Source organism: Hordeum vulgare, chromosome 6H (assembly GCF_904849725.1).
Source record: "Hordeum vulgare subsp. vulgare chromosome 6H, MorexV3_pseudomolecules_assembly, whole genome shotgun sequence".
In the NCBI taxonomy this organism is placed as follows: domain Eukaryota; kingdom Viridiplantae; phylum Streptophyta; class Magnoliopsida; order Poales; family Poaceae; genus Hordeum; species Hordeum vulgare.
The window spans coordinates 224,208,676-224,233,899 of NC_058523.1; positions in this window are offsets into that span (position 1 = coordinate 224,208,676).

Below are 25,224 nucleotides of genomic sequence, written 5' to 3' on the forward strand. Positions count from 1 at the left end.
ATAGAATTCAAGATTGCTACAGTACCTAAAGAGGTGGTAGTTTGTTTTCTTGTGCTAATGTTATCACGAGTTTCTGTTTAAGTTTTGTGTTGTGAAGTTTTCAAGTTTTGGGTGATGTTCTCATGGACAAAGAGATAAGGAGTGGAAAGAGCTCAAGTTTGGGGATACCCAAGGCATCCCAATAGAAATTCAAGGACACCAAAAAGCCTAAGCTTGGGGATGCCCCAGGAAGGCATCCCCTCTTTCGTCTTCAATCCATCGGTAACATTACTTGGGGCTATATTTTTATTCACCACATGATATGTGTTTTGCTTGGAGCGTCTTGTATCTTAGGAGTATTTTCTTTTTGTTGTGTCACAATCATCCTTGATGCACACCTTTTGAGAGAGACATGCACTCATCATGGTTTTGCTAGAATGCTCATCGTGCTTCACTTATATCTTTTGAGCTAGATAATTTTGCTCTATGTTCTTCACTTAGATCTTTTAGAGCACGACGGTGCGTGACTTGGTAGTTGGCTTATGCTATGAAAGTAGTCCCAAAGGTGATAGGTACCCAAAGAGGATACAAAAACCTCCATCTTCATGTGCATTGAGTAGAAAGAGAAGTCTTGATTCCTCTCAGTCAGTTTTGAGACATGGATTTGGTAATATTAAGAGTTATGTTAGTAGGGTATTGTGAATCTAGAAATACCTGTGTTGAAGTTAGTAATTCGTGTAGCATGCACATATGGTGAACCATTATGTTAGGAAGCCGGAGCATAATTGATCTATTGATTGTCATCCTTTGTGTTGAGGTCGGGATCACGCGATGGTTAACACCTACCAACCCTTCCCCTAGGAGTATGCGTTTAGCACTTCGTTTCGATTACTTATAAAAACTTTCGCAACAAGTATGTGAGTTCTTCATGACTAATGTGAGTCCATGGTATAGATGCACTTTCACCTTCCACCATTGCTATCCTCTCTAGTACCGCGCAATTCTCGCCGGTGCACCAACCCACCATATGCCTTCCTGAAAACAGCCACCATACCTACCTACTATGGCATTTTCATAGCCATTCCGAGATATATTGCCATGCAACTCCCACCGTTTCGTCTCATGACTTGTGCCGTCACTCTCATATGGCCATTGCATGATTGTAAGATAGCTAGCGAGATGTTTCAACGTCATACGCCAAGCTAGATCGTTGCACATCTCGGTACACTGCCGGAGGCATTTCCTATAGAGTCATCATCATTCTAAGCTTTGAGCTGTGAGTAAATAAAAGTGTGATGATCATCATTATTAGAGCATTGTCCCGTGTGAGGAAATAAAAAAAGAGGCCAAAGAGCCCAAAAAAAGAGGAGGCCAAGAGCCCCCCCAAAAAAGAGAAGAGAGAAAAAGAGAGAAGGGACAATGCTACTATCTTTTTCCACACTTGTGCTTCATAATAGCACCATGTTCTTAATAATTGAGAGTCTCTCATTTCGTCACTACCATATGCTAGTGGGAATCTTTATTATATAACTTGGATTGTATACTCCAATGATAGGCTTCCTCAAAATCGCCCTAGGTCTTCGTGAGCAAGCAAGTTGGATGCACACCCACTAGTTCTCCTTTTGAGCTTTCACATACTTAAAGCTCTAGTGCATCCTTTGTATGGCAATCCCTACTCATTAACATTGATATCTATTAATGGGCATCTCCATAGCCCTTTGATACGCCGAGTCAATGTGACCATCTCCTCCTTTTTTGTCTCACAACCACCACCACACTCTATTCCACCTATAGTGCTATATCCATGGCTCACGCTCATGTATTGCGTGATAGTTATAAAAAGTTTGAGAAAGTAAGAGTGCGAAAACAATTACTTGGCCAATACTGGGGTTGTGCATGATTTAAATTAGTACTGTGAGGATGATGGAGCATGGCCAGACTATATGATTTTGTAGGGATAACTTTCTTTGGCCTTGTTATTTTGAAAGTTCATGATTACTTTGCTAGTTTGCTTGAAGTATTATTGTTTTCATGTCAATAGCAGACTATTGTTTTGAATCTTACGGATCTGAACATTCATGTCACATGAAAGAAGTTACAAAGGACAACTATGGTAGGTAGCATTCCACATCAAAAATTCAGTCTTTATCACTTCCCTACTCGAGGACAAGCACGAGTTAAGCTTGGGGATGCTTGATACGTCTCCAACGTATCTATAATTTTTGATGGTTTCATGCTATTATCTTGTCAAACTTTGGACATTTTGTATGCCTTTTATATCTTTTTTTGGGACTAACTTATTAACTCAGTGCCAAGTGCCAGTTCCCGTTATTCCGTGTTTTTGACCCTTTTCAGAGGAGCATTTTAAATGGAGTCCAAACGGAATAAAATCTGCGAAATGACTTTTTCCATAAGAGAAGACACACGGGAGACTTGAGAACCAAGGCAGGGGACCTCGGAGGACGTCACAAGCCCACCAGGCCCGGCCTAGGGGGGCCTAGCAGGCTTGTGCGCTCCCCGTGGCTCCCCTGCCCTAGGTCTTTCGCCTATATATTCCCTAAAATCCCAGAAAAAATTAGGAGATCATCGAAAATACTTTTCCGCCGCCGCAAGCTTCTGTCTCCGCAAGATCCCATCTGGAGCACATTCTGGTGCCCTACCGGAGGGGGGATTCGGATACACAGGGCTTCTTCATCAACACCATGACCTCTCCGATGATACGTGAGTAGTTCACCATAGACCTACGGGTCCATAGCTAGTAGCTAGATGGCTTCTTCTCTCTCTTGGATCTTCAATACAAAGTTCTCCATGATCTTCATGGAGATCTATCCGATGTAATCTTCTTTTGCGGTGTGTTTGTGGAGATCCGATGAATTGTGGATTTATGATCAGATTATATGTGAATCTTATTTGAGTTTCTTCCGATCTCTTATATGCATGATTTCATATCCTTGTAATTCTCTTCGAGTTGTGGGTTTTGTTTGGCCAGCTTGATCTATGATTCTTGCAATGGGAGAAGTGCTTGGTTTCGGGTTCATACCATGCGGTGACCTCACCCAGTGACAGAAGGGGTGGCGAGGCACGCATCGTGTTGTTGCCATCAAGGGTAAAAAGATGGGGTTTTCCTCATTGGTTTGAGATTATCCTTCTACATCATGTCTTCTTGCTTAAGGCGTTACTCTGTTCGTCATGAACTCAATACACTAGATGCATGCTGGATAGTGGTCGATGTGTGGAGTAATAGTAGTAGATGCACAAAGTATCGGTCTACTTGTCTCGGACGTGATGCCTATATGTATGATCATTGCCTTAGATATCGTCATGACTTTGCGCGGTTCTATCAATTGCTCGACAATAATTTGTTCACCCACCGTAATACTTGCTATTTTGAGAGAAGCCTCTAGTGAACACTATGGCCCCCGGGTCTACTCCACACTATATTTTTAGTCTTAATCTTTTACTTCGTTGCACTTTCCGTCTGCAGATCTCACTTTGCAATCAATCTTGAAGGGATTCACAACCCCTTTATAGCATTGGGTGCAAGCTCATTTGTGTTTGCGCAGGTACTCTGGAGTTGACGAGATTCTCCTACTGGATTGATACATTGGTTCTCAAACTGAGGGAAATACTTACTGCTCCTGTGCTGCATCACCCTTTCCTCTTCACGGGAAAAACCAACGCAAGCAAGTCTCCGTCAACGTGTCAATTTCTGGTGCTGTTGTTTGAGAAGCAGCACCTAAGCTTGGGGGAGTACTTGTTTCTCACCGACTTTATATTCTTACTCACACTTTCACTTTGATAGTCGGTGTTCACACCTTGCCATTGTATCATCCATGCTAGTTTATTTCTTTTTCTCGCTTTCTTCTCGTGTGTTTGTTTAGATTGAGAAAACCCAAAAAGATTTCCCGTTCTTCTTTTGCTTGTTGGGAGCTTTCCCGTGTAAATAGTTTTCTTTTTCTTTGGGTCAAGGTAGAAGACCATGGTTACAATGTTTAGTGGCTCTCGCATGCATATCTATTTACCTGTCAAAGAGCGATATTACTTTGTCTTCTCCTCTGTGTTTGCTTGAAGATTCTAGCTTAGTCCAATGCACGAGCACTCTCATTATTATTCACGTCATTCGGTCGTGCAAGTGAAAGGCAATAATGATGATATATGATGAAGTGACTGAGCCGGGAAAAGCTGGTATGAACTCGATCTATTTTGTTTTTGTAAATATGACTAGCTCATCGTTCCTAATTCAGCTTTGTTATGAGATAAACATGTTTGCAATGACAACTTAGAGATCATAGTTTCTGATGCCATGCTTAATTAGCTAGGAGCTTATAATGGTTTGTCTTGGATGCCAACATGAATTTCAAGATGATTATGATGTAGTATGATAGGATGGTATCCTCCTTTGAATGATTCAAGTGGCTTGACTTGGCACATGTTCACGCATGTAGTTGAAACAAAATCAACATAGCCTCTATGATATTCATGTTTATGGTGATTTATGTCCTACTCATGCTTGTACTTAATGTTGGTTTTTTCAATGCATATTGATGATTGTTGTCGCTCTCTAGTTGGTCGCTTCCGAGTCTTTTGCTAGCCTTCACTTGTACTAAGCGGGAATACTGCTTGTGCATCCACTTCCATAAACCCAAAGTTGCTCCATATGAGTCAACCATACCTACCTATATGCGGTATCTACCTGCCGTTCAAAGTAAATTTGCATGTGCCACTCTCTAAATCTTCAAGTAATAATATGTTTTGCATGCCCGAACCGCTCATGTGGTGACAAGGGGCCAGTAATTGGAATGCCCCGTTCCATGCTCAAATCGAAAAGATAATTGCAAACAAAACTCCCTTGGATTGATGTTGGTATGGACGGCACCCGAGTATTCGGCTAGTCGTGGAGTGTGATTGATCGGTGGTGGGGGAGTAAAAACTTTACTTTTCTGTTTGGGAACCGCCTATAGTATGTGTAGCATGGAAGATGGTGAAAACTCTTGGTCATTGCGTTGACAATTGATACGTCCATTTTGCATCATGCTTTCATGTTGATATTTATTGCTTCTTGGGCTGTTATATTACTTGTGGTACCATTTCATGCCTTTTCTCTCTTATTTTGCAAGGATTATTTGAAGAGGGAGAATTCAGGCAGTTGGAATTCTGGACTGGAAAATGAGAAAATCCTAGTCCACTATTCTGCACATCTCCAAATTCCTTGAAAATTTACGTGGATTTTTTCTGGAATATATTAAAAATACTGGGCGAAAGAACTACCGGAGGGGGGCCACCAAGGCCCCACAAGCCCCCACTCCGCCACCCCCCTGGTGGCGGTGGGCAAGCTTGTGGGCTGCCTGAAGGCCCACTAGCCCCCCTCTTTTGCTATATGAAGCGTCTTGGCTTGAAAAAAAAATCAATGGGGAGCTTTTTCATGGTTTCGCAGCCACCGCGAGGCAGAACTTGAGCAGATCCAATCTAGAGCTCCGGCAGGACGATCCTGCCGAGGAAACTTCCCTCCCAGAGGGGGAAATCATCGCCATCGTCATCACCAACACTCCTCTAGTCGGAGGGGAGGCATCTTCATCAACATGTTCATCAGCACCATCTCCTCTCCAATCCCTCGTTCATCTCTTGTAACCAATCTTCGTCTCGCGACTCCGATTGGTACTTGTAAGGTTGCTAGTAGTGTTGATTACTCTTTGTAGTTGATGCTTGTTGGATTACTTGGTGGAAGAGTTTATGTTCAGATCCTTGATGCTATTCATTACACCTCTGGTCATGATTATGATTATGTCTTGTGAGTAGTTACTTTTGTTCCTGAGGACACGGGATAAGTCATGCTGATAATAGTCATGTGAATTTGATATTCGTTCGGTATTTTGATATGCTGTATGTTGTTTTTCCTCTAGTGGTGTTATGTGAACGTCGACTACATAACACTTCACCATATTTGGGCCTAGAGGAGGGCATTGGGTAGTAGTAAGTAGATGATGGGTTGCTGGAGAGACAGAAGCTTAAACCCCAGTCTATGCGTTGCTTCGTGAGGGGCTGATTTGGATCCACTAGTTTAATGCTATGGTTAGACTTTGTCTTAATTCTTCTTTTGTAGTTGCGGATGCTTGTGAGAGAGGTTAATCATAAGTGGGATGCTTGTCCAAGTAAGGGCAGTACCCAAGCGCCGGTCCACCCACATATCAAACTATCAAAGTAACGAACGTGAATCATATGAACATGATGAAACTAGCATGACAGAAATTCCCGTGTGTCCTCGGGAATGTTTTTCCTCCTATAAGACTTTGTTAAGGCTTGTCCCTTTCTACAAAAGGGATTGGGACACTTGCTGCACGGTTGCTACTACTTGCTACTTGTTACTCTTTGCTTGCTACGTTTCACCTCGCTACACAATCGCTTGTTACCGCTACTTTCAGTGCTTGCAGTTATTACCTTGCTGAAATCCGTTTATCAGAGCCTTCTGCTCCTCGTTGGGTTCGACACTCTTACTTATCGAAAGGACTCCGATTGATCCCCTATACTTGTGGGTCATCAAGACTCTTTTCTGGCGCCGTTGCCGGGGAGTGAAGTGCCTTTGGTAAGTAGAAATTGGTAAGGAAACATTTTTATACTGTGCTGAAATTTATTGTCACTTGTCACTATGGTAACTCTTCCTTTGAGGAGTTTGTTCGGGGTATCTTCACCTAGAACGGAAGCACGAGGAGTTTCTCCTCAACCTGAGGTACCTACTAAAAATATCTTTTATGAAATTCCTTTGGGTATGCTTGAGAAACCGCTGGCTAATCCTTTTACACGAGATGGATCTTCACATCCAGACTTTCATCTAATCTATGTAGATGAAGTTTGTGGTTTATTTAAGCTTGCAGGTTTGCACGAGGATGAGGTAAAGAAGAAAGTATTTCCTTTATCTTTGAAGGATAAGGCGTTGAGATGGTATAGGCTATGTGATGATGCTGGATCATGGGGCTACAATAGGTTGAAATTGGAATTTCATCAAAAGTTCTATCCTATGCATTTAGTACATCGTGATCGGAACTTTATTTATAACTTTTGGCCTCATGACAGGGAAATCATAGATCAAGCTTGGGGGAGGCTTAAATCAATGCTATATTCATGCCCCAATCATGAGCTCTCGAGAGAAATCATCACTCAAAACTTTTATGCTCGGCTTTCTCATGAAGATCGTACCATGCTTGACACTTCTTGTGCCGATTCTTTTATGAAGAAGGATATTGATCACAAGTGGAATTTATTGGAGAGAATCAAACGCAACTCTGAATAATGGGAGTTGGAGGAAGGTAAGGAGTCAGGTATGAATTTCCAGTTTGATTGCGTTAAATCTTTTGTTGAGACAAACACTACTAGAGATTTTAGCGCTAAGTTTGGACTTGACTCTGAGATAGTAGCTTCTCTATGTGAATCTTTTTATGCTCATGTTGATGTTCCCAAAGAGAAGTGATTTAAATATCATCCTCCTGTAGAAAGCAACATAGCCAAAACCAATCTAGTTGAGGAGAAAATCATAGCTTTTAGTGATCCTGTTGTTCCTTGTGCTTACATTGAGAAACCACCATACCCTGCTAGGATGAAGGATTATTCTAAAGCTCCAACTGTGATACGTAGGGGTTACATTAGACCACTTGCACCCCCTAAGGAGATTAGAGTTGAACCTAGTGTTGCTATTATCAAAGATCTCTTAGCCGAAGACATAGATGGGCATGTTATCAAATTCTGTGAGGACTCCGCTAGAATAGCTAAACCTCACTCTAAAGGCAAGCACGGACCTGTAGTTGGCCTGCCCGTTGTTTCTGTTAAGATAGGAGATCACTGTTACCATGGTTTATGTGATATGGGAGCTAGTGCTAGTGCAATACCCCGTTCTCTCTATGATGAAATCAAAGATGAGATTGCACCTGCTGAGTTAGAACCCATTGATGTCACTATTACGTTAGCTAATAGAGACACTATCTACCCTTTGGGAATTGTGAGAGACATAGAAGTCCTGTGTGGTAAGACGAAGTATCCTACTGATTTCCTCGTCCTTGGTATTGCACAAGATAGCTTTTGTCCCATCATATTTGGTAGACCTTTTCTCAACACTGTCAATGCTCACATTGATTGCATTAAGCAGACTGTCACAGTAAGTTTCGAGGGTGTGTCTCATGAATTTAACTTCTCCAAGTTTGGAAGACAACCCCATGAAAGAGATTCGTCTGGTAGAGATGAAATCATTGCTCTTACCTCTATTGCCGTACATCCTACGGACCCTTCAGAGCAATATCTGCTTGAGCATGAAAATGATATGCATATGGAGGAGAGAGATGAGATAGATAGAATTGTCTTAGAACAACATTCTATTCTCAAGAATAATCTGCATGTTGAACTGCTTGGGGATCCTCCCCCACCAAAAGGGTGATCCTGTGTTCGAGCTTAAACAGTTGCCTGATACTCTTAAGTATGCCTATCTTGATGAGAAGGAGATATATCCTGTCTTTATTAGTTCTCTCCTCTCAGAGTGCAAAAAGAAGAAGTTACTGAAAACTCTGAGGAAGCACCGCGCTGCTATTGGATATACTCTTGATGATCTTAAGGGTATTAGTCCTACTCTACGTCAGCACAAGATTAAAACCGATCCTGACTTTAAACCTGTTGCTGGTCATCAAAGGAGATTGAATCCTAAGATGAAAGAGGTCGTTAGAAAAGAAATATTAAAGCTTCTAGAAGAAGGAATCATTTATCATGTTGCTCATAGTGATTGGGTAAGTCCAGTACATTGCGTTCCCAAGAAGGGAGGTATCACCGTCGTTCCTAATGATAAGGATGAACTAATCGCACAAAGGATTATTACCGGCTATAGAATGGTGATAGACTTCCGAAAACTGAACAAGGCAACCAGGAAAGATCATTATCCTTGCCGTTGATCGACCAAATGCTAGAAAGGCTATCAAAACACACACACTTCTGCTTTCTAGGCGGTTATTCAAGTTTCTCGCAAATACCTGTTGCACAATCTGATCAAGAGAAAACCACTTTCACCTGCCCTTTCGGTACCTTTGCCTACAGACGTATGCCTTTTGGCTTATGTAATGCACCTGCGACATTCCAAAGATGTATGATGGCTATATTCTCTGACTTTTGTGGAAAGATTGTCGAGGTTTTCATGGATGACTTCTCCTTTTACGGGTCTTCCTTTGATGATTTACTCAGCAACCTTGATCGAGTCTTACAGAGATGCGAAGAAACCAACCTCGTCTTGAATTGGGAGAAGTGCCACTTTATGGTTAATGAAGGTATCGTCTTAGGACACAAAATCTCTGAAAGAGGCATTGAAGTTGATAAGGCTAAGGTTGATGCAATTGTGAAAATGCCTTGCCCCATAGATATCAGAGGTATACGAAGTTTCTTAGGTTATGCTGGTTTCCATAGAAGGTTCATTAAAGACTTCTCTAAGATTTCGAGGCCTCTTACCAACCTCTTGCAGAAGGATGTTCCTTTTTTTGATGAGGATTGTGAGGAAGCCTTTGAAATACTTAAGATGGCTTTGATAATCGCGCCTATTGTTCAACCACCTGACTGGAACTTGCCCTTTGAAATCATGTCTGATGCTAGTGATTATGCTGTTGGTGCTGTTCTAGGACAAAGAGTTGACAAGAAGTTGAATTTCATTCATTACGCTAGTAAAACTCTAGACAGTGCCCAAAGAAACTATGCCACTACGGAGAAGGAATTTTTAGCAGTCGTGTTTGCATGTGAAAAGTTTAGATCTTACATAGTTGACTCCAAAGTCACTATTCACTCTGAGCTTTTTCATGGTTTCGTCGCCACCGCGAGGCAGAACTTGAGCAGATCCAATCTAGAGCTCCGGCAGGACGATCCTGCCGGGTAAACTTCCCTCCCGGAGGGGGAAATCGTCGCCATCGTCATCACCAACACTCCTCTCATCGGAGGGGAGGCATCTTCATCAATATCTTCATCAGCACCATCTCCTCTCCAATCCCTAGTTCATCTCCTGTAATCAATCTTCGTCTCACGACTCCGATTGGTACTTGTAAGGTTGCTAGTAGTGTTGATTACTCTTTGTAGTTGATGCTTGTTGGATTACTTGGTGGAAGAGTTTATGTCCAGATCCTTGATGCTATTCATTACACCTCTGGTCATGATTATGATTATGTCTTGTGAGTAGTTACTTTTGTTCCTGAGGACATGGGATAAGTCATGCTGATAATAGTCATGTGAATTTGATATTCGTTCGGTATTTTGATATGATGTATGTTGTTTTTCCTCTAGTGGTGTTATGTGAACGTCGACTACATAACACTTCACCATATTTGGGCCTATAGGAAGGCATTGGGGAGTAGTAAGTAGATGATGGGTTGCTGGAGTGACAGAAGCTTAAACCCTAGTCTATGCGTTGCTTCGTGAGGGGCTGATTTGGATCCACTAGTTTAATGCTATGGTTAGACTTTGTCTTAATTCTTCTTTTGTAGTTGCGGATGCTTGTGAGAGAGGTTAATCATAAGTGGGATGCTTGTCCAAGTAAGGGCAGTACCCAAGCGCCGGTCCACCCACATATCAAACTATCAAGGTAACGAACGCGAATCATATGAACATGATGAAACTAGCATGACAGAAATTCCCGTGTCCTCGGGAGCGTTTTTCCTCCTATACGACTTTGTTCAGGCTTGTCCCTTGCTACAAAAGGGATTGGGCCACTTGCTGCACCGTTGCTACTACTTGCTACTTGTTACTCTTTGCTTGATACGTTTCACCTCGCTACACAATCACTTGTTACCACTACTTTCATTGCTTGCAATTATTACCTTGCTGAAATCCGTTTATCAGAGCCTTCTACTCCTCGTTGGGTTCGACACTCTTACTTATTGAAAGGACTATGCTTGATCCCCTATACTTGTGGGTCATCAACAATGAAAGCATGCCACCCAAAATTATTTATCTCTGTCTTCAAAGCTTGAGCTCTGGCACCTCTGCAAAACAATGCTTCCCTCTGCGAAGGGCCTATCTATTTACATTTCTGTTGAGTCATCCTTTTCTTTCAAAAAGCACCAATTAGAGAGCACCTCCGTCATTTTTATGCTTTGCTATTAATTGTTATTGAGTATGACTGTGACTGGATTTTCTTTGCCATGAATTACAATGTTCAGTCAACCCTTGGTCTTTGAAGGTGCTCTGCATTTATGTTTTGCGGTCTCAGAAAGAGCTAGCAAGATACCACCTGTTCATATTGCTTCATAATTGTTTTGATTGAAGTGTTGACGTTTGAAACTTATTATTATTGGTCGCTAGTTGATTATGCCATTGATATGAGTACATCTTGAGACCTAAATGTCATTGCTTATGTGGTTAGCTTATGATCTTGCTGAAAATGTGAATATGAGTTAGACATAATTACAACAATAAGATGAAACAGGGTTCGTAAAAGTTTTTCTTTTGTCTCTTTCAGTTTGTCAACTCGATTGCTTGAGGACAAGCAAGGATTTAAGATTGGGGGAGTTGATACATCTCCATCGTATATACTTTTCCAAACTCTTTTGCCCTTGTTTTGGACTCTAATTTGCATGATTTGAATGGAATTAACCTGGACTAACGCTGTTTTCAGCAGAATTGCCATGGTGTTGTTTTTGTGCAGAAATAAAAGTTCTCGGAATGACCTGGAAATTTACGAGGATTTTTTGTGGAATATATAAAAAATACTGGCGCAAGAATCAACCGGAGACGTGGAGCGAGGAGACCACAAGCCGAGGAGGTGCGGGCCCCCCTGGCCGCGCCTGGCAGGCTTGTGGGGCCCTCGGGGCTCCGCCGCCTCCAACTCCAGCTCTATTTAGTCCCTTTCGCCCAGAAAAAAAATCAAGGAGAATAGTTCATCGCGTTTTACGATACGGAGCCGCCGCCACCACCTGTTCTTCCTCTGGAGGGCAGATCTGGAGTCTGTTCTGGGCTCCAGAGAGGGGGGATCGATGCCTTCGTCATCATCAACCATCCTTCATAGCCAATTCCATGATGCTCTTCATCGTTCGTGAGTAAACTCATCATCGGCTTGCTGGACGGTGATGGGTTGGATGAGATCTATCATGTAATCGAGTTAGTTTTGATGGGGATTAATCCCTAGTATCCACTATGTTCTGAGATTGATGTTGCTATTACTTTGCTATGCTTAATGCTTGTCACTAGGGCCCGAGTGCCATGATTTCAGATATGAACCTATTATGTTTTCATCAATATATGTGTGTTCTTGATCCTATCTTGCAAGTAGTCACCTACTATGTGTTATGACCCGGCAACCCCGGAGTGACAATAGCCGGAACCACTCCCGGAGATGACCATAGTATGAGGAGTTCATGTATTCACTAAGTGCTAATGCTTTGTTCCGGTTCTCTATTAAAATGATAACCTTAATATCCCGTAGTTTCCATTAGCACCCCGCTGCCACGGGAGGGATGGACAATAGATGGCATGCAAGTTCTTTTCCATAAGCACGTATGACTATATACGGAGTGCATGCCTACATTACATTGACGAACTAGAGCTAGTTACATATCTCCCCATGTTATAACTGTTGCATGATGAATGTCATCCGACATAATTATCCATCATCGATCCAATGCCTACGAATTTTTCCTACTGGTCCTTGCTATGTTACTTTGCCGCTACTGCTGTAACTACTGATTCTATTACCATTGCTACTATTGCTATCACACTACTTTGCTACTGAAACTTTGCTGCAGATACTATGTCTTTCAGGTGTGGTTGAATTGACAACTCAACTGCTAATACTCGAGAATATTCTTTTGCTTCCCCTTGTGTCGAATCAAAAAGTTTGGGTTGAATACTCTACCCTCGAAAACTGTTGCGATCACCTATACTTGTGGGTTATCAGTAGCGAGAGGAGTGTGGCTTCCCCACTACTAGTGCAGATAGGTCCGGATGTGTCGCCATACTTAGTATCGTTGTGATTACGAGGGTCTGAGATAGATGAGGTTCCGAGATTCTGGTTATGTGTTGACGGATGTGATACAGTGGATGGGTTAGTATAGGAGTTGATTGATGATTTCTCCTTGTATCTGTGGACCAGATTGCATGACCAGAAATTTTGGAAGTTCTTAGGTGGGAATTCCATTATCAACTTAGGAATTCTTTCATCAGATGTATGTTGGGTATATACATTTGTTCTGAGCAATCCTAGCTCATACTTGATATTTACAAGTGGCTTTGAATCAGATGTTGTTGACATTTATTTTGAGGAAGCATTGTTACTAATTATAGTTAGAGTGCATTTGCTAAGAATTATTGTTTAGATATTTCTATCCATTGAATCAGCTTAATCTTTGAATTTTCATCTCTGGTCTAATGTTGTTGCCCGTCTCCACGATGGCTTCACCAACTCGCCAGAATCCGGGTCGTGAGAGTGCTGACCCTCTGTGACAGCCCGAGACCGACGTTCTAGAAGATTCCCCTCTTTTCTTTTTCGTTGTGTGATTATTTTTATTTGTCGCATCATCGTCGCATCATTCGCATCATCCGCATTGCATCGGCATCCCATTGCTGTCAGTTTTCAAAAGTTGCATCCGTTATTAGTACCGGGTCTCTCCGTTCTCGTCGTTGTCCGTTTTGAGCCGACCATACACGCACGCGCCCGTGGCATCGTCAAAACCCTGTTTTTAAAAGTGTGTGTAAAACTTTCTCTGATTCGGCTGAAACTTGACGTGCGGACTTGTTTAGATATAGATAGGCCGCCTCTCAGTTTTCGTCGCAATCGGAGTTCGTCTAGTACCCGAACGGTTGACTGTAGCGGCATCGTATTCGGTTATTCGTCGGACGTGATTCGGTGTTTTAAAACGCGTGTCACGGGCGCACCCCTTCCCTCTCATCTTAGCCTAAGCCTCTCTACACACCCACCTAGCCACACTCCGCAACAGAAGCCATCCAATTACGATCGTGCGGTCAAAATCGGCCCGAAAACCCCCTAACCCTAGCCCCCTTTCCTATTTAAACACCCCATCCTCTAATTTGGGCAGCCTAACCCTATCATCTACCTCGGGATCCGTGTACACCTACCCCCAGCCGCCGCACTCTCTTCCCTCCAGCGCGTGCAGCTGCGTGGCCCGCCCAAGCCTGAGGCAGGCCCGCCCAGGCCCGGTCGCGCCGCCGCTCGCCCGCAGCCGCCTCCCGCTCCTCTGCTCCCTCTCGGCCCGTGCGTTCCTGAGGGAGAACCACCGAGCCGCAGCCCCCGAGGTGCCCTGTCGTGCCTCACCGCTGTCAGCCACCTCGCCCCGCCGCCTCTCTGGTCCCGAGCCCCATCCCGGCGAGCCCCATGCCCAAGCCCCGCTCCCTGGCCGCCTCAAGTCCACCAACGAGCTGCCGGACGCCGCCCGACTTTCTCCTCGCGTGCCGTGCCCGGATCCAGTCAGGAATGGCCAGATCCATAGACTCTCCGTCATCGTCGCCCGCCAGGTCCCTCGCCCCGCCCGTTCCATGCCGGGGAGCGCCACCGTCGGCCCCTTTGCTGCCTCGTGTTGGGAGGAGGAGGGAGCAGCGGTGGCTGCCCCCAACCGTCGCCTCGGCCAACTCCTCCAAGCCGTCTCCTCCTCCAGCCGGCCCGTTGGCCCGAGGTGAGCAGCTCGCCTATCCCTCGCCCCGAGCGACGTTTACTTAAGCTGCGCATGCCCCTGTTTCAGCCTAGTAGTAGCTGCGGCCCGTTATTTTTTTTATGTTTTAGGATTTATTAATTTCAGGAATATGCTAAATATTTCAAAAGCCCGTAGATATTTGACCATATGTCGGATCGAGGCGATTTATACATGAAACTTGTGTAGTTTTCCGCGTAGATTAATATTTTGCAACTTGCATGCATATTTGAAATAGTTTGAACCGCCGAATGCCTAGTTTTGCATGCTGTCCTAATTTGTTAATTACCCCGTATTTATTTTCGTGCGTGTCCGGATTGCTCGAACTCCGTAGATGAAATGCTCATGTTTTTAGGGACCTTTTTCCATGTATTTTAGAGTAGTTGTTGGTATTTTTGCATGTAGGATTCCGTCGCTAGTGTGCTATATCGTGTTTAGGACATAATCTCGCATATACGTGTGGCGATATTTTTGTGTTGCAACCCCACATGTAATATATATTTTCGAGGTAGAAAAATCCATAGAATTTAATTGTGCATTTAGTTTTAGCTTTTGAGCAAGTTAGTGCGCGTGATATTTTGCTATGTTGCCCTCTTGTCTATTTTGTGGGATTTAACCAGTGCATGATATGAATAAGTTGTCAACTAGAGATTTGTCCTTGGATGTGTAGACTAGCCCCTGGTAATTTTGGTTGCAATAGAAATCCATGTCTAGGTGTTGTTTGCTTGCTCTCAACTTGCTAGAAAATAGTGCTGATTTGGAGATGCTGAAATATTTCGAAGTCTGAAATCTGTTATATTTTGTTGCTGTCTTGTCATGATTTTATCTGGTGATCTGTAGCTCTTTTGAGGTTGATGCAATGGAGTTAGTTGTAGTCCTTAAGATTCTCTAGCATGCTGTCAATTTTCATGCCATTTGGAGTCCTGTAGAATATAGTTTTGCTGATGTTAATATGCCTTCAGATCGAAAACTGCACTGTCTAAAACTGATATTTTCACTAAGTCCAAAACTGCGTGTGAGCAACCATTTTGTGAGTTCTTTTCCTAGTGATCCATGCTTCCATGCTAAATGTTATTAGTAGTATGTTGTAGTGTATCTTTCCCTCTATTGCCTCATGCCTTGTTTGAGCATTTTGGATTGTCTAGCTAGTTGTTCAAGGGTGTAGAAAATGCTATGTGGCTGATTTTGGCAGATTATGTCTATTTCTTGTTTAGCTCGTAGTTCTTGAACCGTTGCTCCATTTTGATCGTGTCCTATATGAAACTTGCTTAGAATCTCGTGTAGTTTCATATTATCTTGCTGGTTGTAAGTTTTGAAATTCTTGTGACTGTCGTTGCATACATTTTGCATTCATGCCATCATATCTTGCGGTGTTTGTATCTTTTCAACCGTAGCTCCGTTGGAGATGTTCTCTATGTGTAAATTGATTGAAACGACACGTAGAATCACGTGAACCTATTTATTTTTTCTGTTTAACGAATATTAAAACATGTTAATTCAGATCTGGACAGAATTATAAATTGACGTATGAGGTCATCTCGGAGATGCTATATGACGCTTCCGGCCTCATTTAAAATGCCTAGATAGATAGTTTAATTATGCTTCACCTCTTGCCTTGTTTAACCATATTTAATATTACCGTGTGCCTAATCGGGATAGTACTAAATAATTAAACGTGGCGTTTCGTCAATATGCAACTCGTTGCATATTGAACTTCACTTAATGTGTAGTGTTTGATTGTTGTGAATTGCCATGCCATGTCTCACATATATTGTTTTGTTCATGCATCATATGTGTTGTGCATCGTGTGTTGATTCTTGTTTCCTGTTTTCTTCGTCTCGTTAGAGTTCCACAAGCGTGTCGGATTGTGAGGACCCGTTCGACTACATTGGTTCGTCTGCTTCACGGAGTCGTTCTTCTTCCAAGCGGGATCTCAGGCAAGATGACCATTTCTCCAGATACCATTACTATCATTGCCATGCTAGTATTATCGTTTCTATAGCCATGTCTCGTTGCCTACCACCTGTTAAATATCAACATCCCAACATTGCCATGAAAACCGTCAACCTGTTCACAACCTAGCAAATCACTGATTGGCTATGTTACCGCTTGCTTTACCATGTGTTAGCGCTGCTAGTTGCAGGTGCAGTTGCTTCCATGTGATTACATGGGTTCCTTGTTATATCACCCTATTAATTGCTATGTAATTTAATGCACCTATATACTTGGTAAAAGTTGGATGGCTCGGCCTTTCTAGCCTGGTGTTCTGTTCCACCTTTGCCCCCTTAGTTTCGACTACCGGTGTTATGTTCCATAATTGAGCACTCCTAACACGATCGGGGTTGTTATGGGGACCCCCTTGATAATTCGTTTTAGATTAAATCTGGTCTCGCAAGGCCCAACTTTGGTACTACATTTGCCCAACATAATAATTTTGTTAATACTGAAAGCATAGGGTGTCATGAACCCGAGGAGTAATTTTACATAATATAGGGAGGGCCAGTGCTGATGGTGCTGGTCCAAAACAGAGCACTGTGAGGGGCCAACCCAGGGCAACTTGGGTGATTTCTATCAGGCCACCGTACGCGTCGCTTATCCGTCGTGTCCTGAGAACGAGATACGCAGCTCCTATCAGGATCGTCGACACGTCGGGCGGCCTTGCTGGATTAGTTCTACCTTTGACGAATGTATTGTGCATCAGGATTCCGGTGATGTTTGGGTAATCTCAGAGTTGAGGTTTTCCACTAAGGAGTCCGGCGAGATCGCGAGCTTCGTGATCGAGGATTTCTATGCGGCTTGTGGTAATTTGTGATGGATTAGTTGGAGCACCCCTGCAGGGTTAAATCTTTTGGAAAGCCATGCCCACGGTTATGTGGCAATGTGGAAGCTTTGTTTAACACTGGTTGTAGACAACTTGAAGTTAACTTAATTAAAATATGCCAACTGAGTGCGTAACCGTGACTGTCTCTTTCATGAGCTCCTTCTCCGATCGAGGACACGGTGGGGTTATGTTTGACGTAAGTAGGTGTTCTGGATCATTTGTTTGATCATTATTAGTTCACGATCGTTATGCGTAGATCAACCCCCTCTTATTCTTGTACTCGTAAGTTAGCCACCTCATATATTGCTTAATCGCTTGCTGCAACCTCACCACTTAACCATACCTCACCCATTAAGCTTTGCTAGTCTTGATACCTTTGAAAATGAGATTGCTGAGTCCCCTCTGGCTCACAGATTACGACAACACGAGTTGCAGGTACAGGTAATGGTTACTTGACGCGAGCGCGTTGATTGTTCATTTGGAGTTGCTTCTTCTCCTTCTTCTTCATCGATCTAGGATAGGTTCCAGGCCGGCAACCTGGGATAGCAAGGATGGATGTCGTTTTCTTTTCTCGTTTGTTTTCGTCCGTAGTCGGACCCTGCTCTTCGTCATGATGTTTATGTATTGTACTGATGTGACTCTGATGTAGCTTGTGGCGAGTGTAAGCCAATTCCATATACTCTTCTGTTGGGGCATAGTTTATGCCTAAGTAATTTTGGTGATTGATGACAGTACCGTAAAGGACTAACCGTGTGTGTTAAGGTTTCAGATAACACACGTCAACGACACAAGACGACTCATCTCCTCATTCATGGAATGGAAGCACGGCACTCTCTACGATTCTCTTTATTTGAGTCATAGGAAAGCCGTACTATTAAGAGGGGATCCGTAGTGGAAAGGTTTGGGTGGAATCTATCTTTGCACGCGCACACTTCACATATTCTCCCTTACCTTCTTCATTGGAGCGGCCCCCGCCAGTGTGTTTCTTTCCTCCTTGCAAATTGGTCCCTAGCGGTAGTACCGCTGGAATGCTAGCGGTAGTACCGCCCCTGGTCAGCGGTAGTACCGCTGGCTGGCGGTAGTACCGCCCCTGGTCAGCGGTAGTACCGCTCCAGGAGCTCAGTACCGCGTGCCTAGCGGTAGTTCGTGGACGGACCTTTTTGCGAAGACTTTCTTGGCGGTGGTAGTGCTTTTTGCACTACCACGGGCCCAGCGGTAGTACCGCTGGAGTGCCAGCTGTAGTACCGCTAGGCGGCGGTAGTACCGCCCCTGGTCAGCGGTAGTACCGCTGGAGTGCCAGCGGTAGTAGCGCTGCAGACAGCGGTAGTACCGCTAGAGCTCGGGCAGAGAGTGGGAAAACGGTCTGATTCCCCCCCCAGTATATAAAGGGTTCTTCTAGCTGAGGAACCTTATCTCTTACCTCTCTAAGCTCCATTGTTGCGCCCCAAGCTCAAAAGTGCCCGATCTCTCTCCCTAGCCAATCAAACTTGTTGATTCTTTAGGGATTGGTTGAGAAGGCCTAGATCCACACTTCCACCAAGAGAAAAGTTGATTCCCCCACCAATCCCTTGCGGATCTTGTTACTCTTGGGTGTTTGAGAATCCTAGACGGTTGAGGACACCTCGAAGCCATATTCCATTGTGGTGAAGCTGCGTGGTCTAGTTGGGAGCCTCCAAGCTTTGTGTGGAGTTGCCCCAACCTTGTTTGTAAAGGTTCGGTCGCCGCCTTCAAGGGCACCTATAGTGGAATCACGGTACCTTGCATTGTGCGAGGGCGTGAGGAGAATACGGTGGCCTTAGTGGCTTTTTGGGGAGCATTGTGCCTCCACACCGCTCCAACAGAGACGTACTTCCTATCAAAGGGAATGAACTTCGGTAACACATCCTCGTCTCCATCGGTTCCACTTGTGGTTATCTCTATCCTTTACTTTGTATTTGCTTATGCTTGTGACTACATCTTACTTGTCTTAATAGCTCTCGTTGCTAGCCTCTTTAGGGTTCACCTCATTGTCGTATTATTTGTGAACCCGTATGTTGTTTACCTTAACTTGCTAAGATTAATTAAAAAGTGGTCGTTGTCTATTCACCCCCCTCTAGCCAACCATATCGATCCTTTCAATTGGTATCAGAGCCACGTCTCTTTATTAAGGGTTTAACCACCCGAAGAGTATGGAAGGCGAAGAGGGAATTAACCATGGGAAACCCGAGGCCATGGACTTGACTTCGGTCACAAGGGACGACTTGAATACGGCTATGGCCGCTCTCAGGACGTCCTTGACGAACGAGGTCAAGACCGTGCTTAAAGAGTTAATTGAGGGATTTAAAAGTTCACCCGAACCGGCTATAGTGGTTAAACCCATCGTTTCTGATTCGGAGGCCAACTCCTCTAAGGAAGCGGCTAAAGGTATGCAACCTCCCTCGTCTCACGAAAAGGATGGGACTGGAACATATGCCTCAGTTCCACCCCCATGGTCTATGGAGGATCCGTTCCCGCACCACGTCTTAATCCTGTTGGTCCTCCTCCTAAGCTTGTGAAAGGTGACTTTGCTAACTGGGTATTTTCTATTAAGTCTCATTTGAATCACAGCTCAACAAATTTGTGGAGAATCATTGAGCAAGGATATTATCCCCATGATCCAAGCAACCTCACTCCGAGAGAAGATGCAGACAATCAATACAATCACTCTGCTTTGTTTATTCTCCAGTCTGCAGTGCCACCTGAAGATCTTCCTCACTTGCGTCCCTTCACTTTGGCCAAGGATTGTTGGGAGCATATTATGGTGTTGTACAAGGGAAGCTCAAGCATTCAACGATCCAACTATGAAGTGATACTTGATAAGGCCGATGAGTTTGTGATGAAGGAAGACGAGGACCCTCGTGATCTCTATCGGAGGGTGACTGCTATTGCTGTGGCACTCAAGGATCATGGGAGCAAGGATGTGGATGACACATGGGTCAAACGCAAGTTCCTTAAAGCCATCATGCCTTTCAACAAAGCTATGTCATCAGTCATTCGTCAGCGGCTAGACTTTCACTCCTTGTCTTCCAGTGAGGTGTTGGATGAATTCATTGCAATGTCAATCATGAACGAAACAGCCGACAATGCACTTGCTCGTGTTCGATCAAAGACAACTTCACCCAACCATGCGTTGAAAGCAAAAGCAATGCTTGAAGAAGAAGAAGATGAGGAAGAGGAGGGCTGCCCTAAGGACACAAAGTATGCCTATCATGAGCACATGGCTCTTGCATCAAGGCAGTTCTGGGGCAACAAGAGGAACTCAAGACCCACTTTCACCAAGAACAACTCAAGTGGATTCAAACCCAAACAACGAGTAAGGACATGCTATAACTGTGGTAACGTGAGTCACTTCGTGGCCGAATGTCCCTATGAGAAAAGGGAAGACAACGGAGGCAAGCTCATTCGCAAAGAGGAAACCAAATCATTTCCAATCAAGAACAACTTCGTGAAGAAACCTCACCCAAAAGGGATGGTGGCCCTTGAAGAGTATCCTTCAGATGATGATGATGATGATGATACAGTGGCAACGACAACTGTTGCTATTGCCACTACCTCTCCCCAGAAGGTGTCTCTCTTCAACGCCCCAACGAGAACCACATCACCAAGTGCCTCATGGCAAAAGGTATCAATCAGGTAACTCCCATCATCAAGACCAACATTGCTTCTGATCCTTCATTGTTAAATTGTGTTGAAGATAGTTATGTTGGGGAACTTAATGAGCATGATCTTGACAAGTTTCTGTGCACTATTAAGGGAGAACCCAAGAAGCACTTTGTTGCTCTCTTGGAACAACTGGGTGAGGCCACTGACCTCATTGAGTCTCACGAGGAGACCATCTCTGAGCTTCAGGGACATAGTCGTGACTATGCCGATGAAATTGTCGAATTATCTAGTGCTCTAGTAGAGGAGCGCACTCTTCGTTTGGCTCTTGAGGAGTCATATAACGATGACTGCGCTAAAATGCAAAAGAAACTAGATCATGATGTTGTTCTTACTCGTATGCTTAAATCTGAAAAGTATGCTCTTGAGGTTGGCCATGACAGACTCAAAAAGGAGTTTGACATACTTGACAAGGCCCACAAAGCCTTGAAAGGTGCTCATTTCTCTCTAAAAGAGTCTCATGATCAACTCCAAGCAAAGCTTACCAAGGAGATCTCTACTTGTCCTCCCTTTGTGTTAATTGATAATGCTTGTGCAACTAACCCCTGTTGTGAGCATGTACATCTTGTGGAGGAAAATGCCAAGTTAAAGGAGAAACTTGAGAAGGGTCTTGTGGCATGCATACAAGGTGAGAAGAGTCTGAACGATCTCTTGAGCACTCAAAAGGGTGTTGTAGGAAAGGAAGGACTTGGACTTACCTCCAAGTCAAAAGGTAAAAGGAAGAACAAGAACAAACGATCTCTCATCCTCATGGACATCTTTGTCAAAGAGGGTGAGGGGACTCAGAAGGTGAATAGGAACAAGGTGGACTATGGGAACCCTAAGAAGGGCAAAACCGTTCCTACTAACACAACCGGCAAACTCAATTCTTCTTATGTTTTGTGTTGTGCTAGTGATGGGCATGTTTATGCCAGATTTGTTAGTTCCTACGATGAGGATATTGAATGGGCTATCTGGGTTCCTAAGACCCTTGTCTCTAACATGAAAGGACCCATTAAAAAATGGTTACCTAAAACCAAGCCTTGATCTATTGCAGGAGTTTGCTTCCGGTGGGGTGTCATGGTTGCTCGACAGTGGAGCAACAAATCATATGACCGGAAGCAAGGACTTAGTGGTGGATGTGCGTCCTTCTCCATCTATGCCCACCCATGTCCAATTCGCCGATGCATCCTCTTCAAAGGTATTGGGATTTGGTAAGGTGGTCGTCTCTCAAGATTTATCTATTGAGAAGGTCATGCTTGTTGAGTCACTTGCCTACAATTTACTTTCGGTTCGTCAACTTGCAATTATGGGTTTTTCCATATTCTTTAATATTGACACTATGGTCCTCCTGAGGAGGAAGACTCTTAAAGTAGACTATGTTGGACATGTCGAAAATGGTCTTTATGTGGTGAACTTCTCAAAGCGACCCACTAAGACTGCGACATGTTTAATGGCTAAAGTTGACGTGGGCTGGCTTTGGCATCGCCGTTTAGCTCATGTCAATATGAGATCTTTGCAAAGTCTTCTGACAGGGGACCATGTTCGAGGACTAACAAATGTGAGCTTTGCTAAAGATCGTGTTTGCAGTGCCTGCATTGAAGGAAAGATTCATGAAACTGCTCATCGTCCAATGACTCTTATCTACACTAAGAGGCCATTGGAACTTCTCCATATGGATCTGTTTGGTCCTCCATCATTTGATAGTCTTGGAGGCAGAAAGTATTGCTTAGTGATTGTTGACGACTACTCAAGATATACCTGGGTATACTTCTTTAAAAAGAAGAGTGAGACTCAGCAAATGGTCATCAACTTTGCTAATGAAGCGCAACGTCAACATGAAGCAAAGATCTTGATGATTAGGAGTGACAACGGCACAGAGTTCAAGAACTACACCTTAGATGAGTTTCTAGGTGATGAAGGAATAAAGCACCAATATTCTGCACCATATACCCCTCAGCAAAACGGCGTGGCAGAAAGGAAGAACCGGACCTTGATAGACGCTGCAAGGACAATGATGGCAGAATTCAAATCTCCATATAACTTCTGGGCAGAGGCCATTAACACAACATGTCATGCATCCAATCGGCTCTACATCCGCAAAGGCTTTAACAAGACTCCGTATGAGATTTTAACTGGAAACAAACCCAATCTCAAGTACTTCCGGGTATTCGGTTGTAAGTGTTTCATTCTCAAGAAAGGAGCACGACTAGCTAAATTTGATTCTAGAGCACATGAAGGTATCTTTGTTGGTTATGCTACAAACTCTCATGCTTACCGTGTCCTCAACAAGTCCACCGGACTAATTGAGGAGACGTGTAACATAGAGTTTGATGAAAATAATGGCTCCCAAGTGGAGCAATGTGGTCTTTGTGATGTAGGTGATGAAATTCCCCCCCAATCCATAAGAAGAATGGGGATTGGTCAAATACTCCCCATTGAGGAACCCCTTGTGGCCGAAGGAGAAGGACAATGCCCTACACACGTGGAGCCATCACCCCCACAAGCCCCACACGCTTCTGATGAACAAAGAGAAGACTCTCAACAAGTTGAACAAGCTCAAGGTCAAGATCAATTGCCCAACAATGATGATGTGTCCCATGATATTCAAGCACTACCCCAAGACTCCGGACCTGCTCATGATCAAGATCAAGTGCATCCCCGAGATCCATACCAAGTAGAAGCGCAAGATCAAGATCAAGAGCAACCACTATTACAAGAACAAACTAGTGAACCTGCTCAAGTCGAAGGACAAGATGATCAGGAGACTGTCTCACAATTCCCCTCTGGAGCTCCAACAGCCGGCTCAAGACGCAAGGGCAAGCAAAGGAAACAAGTCGATGCTCCCCCGTTATCTAATGAAGAACTCTTGGAGCGTCGAGCAGCCAATAATGCGAACAAGCTGAGAGTCAAGTCACATCTTATGAAGAATGTACTTGGAAGTTTAAAAAAGGGAGTATCCACCCGTCAACAGCTTTGGAATTATTGTGAGCATCACGCGTTTGTCTCGTATTGTGAACCTCAACAGGTACAGGAAGCGCTCGATGATGAGGATTGGCTTATGGCCATGCATGAAGAACTTAACAACTTCGAGCGCAACCAAGTCTGGGATTTAGTACCTCGGCCAAGGGAGGAACATAATGTCATCGGGACCAAATGGATATTCAAGAACAAGCAAGATGCCAATGGAATTGTGATTCAAAACAAGGCAAGATTGGTGGCTCAAGGCTACTCCCAAGTCGAGGGTATCGACTACGGTGAAATCTTTGCCCCTGTTGCTCGTCTAGAATCCATTCGCATGTTGCTTGCATTTGCTTCTCATCATAACTTCAAATTACAGCAAATGGATGTGAAAAGTGTCTTTCTTAATGGTCCTTTGAATGAGTTGGTCTATGTAAAACAAGCCCCGGGATTCGAACATCCCAAGCTCCCCAATCATGTGTACAAACTTAATAAGGCACTCTATGGCCTTAAACAAGCCCCACGCGCGTGGTATGAGTATCTTACTGAGTTGTTACAAGATCGTGGGTTTGAAATTGGGAAGATAGATCCCACTCTTTTTACTAAGAGGGTTAAAGGGGATTTGTTCATATGCCAACTATATGTTGATGATATTATCTTTGGCTCTCCTAACATTTCATTCAATGAAGAATTTGCTGCACTAATGACTGAGAAGTTTGAGATGTCCATGATGGGAGAGTTGAAGTTCTTCCTCGGGTTCGAGATTAGACAAGGTCTAGAAGGGACATTCATCAAACAAGCCAAGTACACTCAAGACATGCTCAAACGGTTCGAGCTCGAAGATGTCAAACCGGTCAAGTTCCCCATGCCAACAAGATGCAAGCTTGACAGTGATCCCAATGGTAAAGCAGTGGATCAAAAGGTATACCGCTCCATGATTGGATCCCTCCTTTACCTTTGTGCATCTAGACCAGATATTATGTTGAGTGTAGGGATATGTGCACGGTTTCAATCCGCACCAAAAGAAAGTCATTACATGGCTGTTAAGCGAATCTTTCGATATTTGGCTCATACCCCAAACTTTGGCCTCTGGTATCCCAAAGGAGCAAACTTCAATCTAGTTGGCTATTCTGACTCAGATTGGGCATGATATTGTGTAGA